Source organism: Pundamilia nyererei, unplaced genomic scaffold, assembly GCF_000239375.1.
Source record: "Pundamilia nyererei isolate P.nyererei 1_Seehausen unplaced genomic scaffold, PunNye1.0 scaffold00027, whole genome shotgun sequence".
NCBI classification, from domain to species: Eukaryota; Metazoa; Chordata; class Actinopteri; order Cichliformes; family Cichlidae; genus Pundamilia; species Pundamilia nyererei.
Genome location: NW_005187428.1, coordinates 4,402,049 through 4,402,640, shown reverse-complemented (window position 1 = coordinate 4,402,640; position 592 = coordinate 4,402,049).

Genomic DNA, 592 nt, shown 5'->3' with positions numbered 1-592 from the left:
TAGTGAGCACAATGTGATCATGAATCCTCAAGTAAGATCCAAGTTGTAATAAAGTGGAAATATCCTTTATTATTGTTACAGAGGAGAGCTTATTTAGCCAGAAGTAAAATGCCCCTATAGCCAAAATGGGAATAAGCAAAAGAAAATCAACAGTTCCAAGTTAGTCTTTGGTTGAATTTGAAAAAATTATCAATAAAAAAAAGAATTAAGATGAACTGCAGGTTAAACTTCAGTTGATATTTTAGCATTGAACCATCAAACTGAGTAAAATGGGAGCCATTTAGTTCTCATAGATTAAAATAGAACATATAGGTGCAGCACTTAACACATCCACATCCAGCACAGTTTTAATGTTCATGTTTAATGAATTTAGGAAGGATCTCTGCAGTGTTTTCATGCTACTGTCTTTGAAATTGCACAACCATTGAAATAGTTGTTACTGCTCAGGGAGCGAAAAAGGACTGCAAACAAGCTAAACTACAACATAGTAGAGCCCAGGTGTCTGAAACATGTGAAACATGCTGTAAAGATCTCTTCTGTTGTCGACACACCAGTAGCTATGACTTTTTTTTCTTTTCTTCTTCCTTTTTTT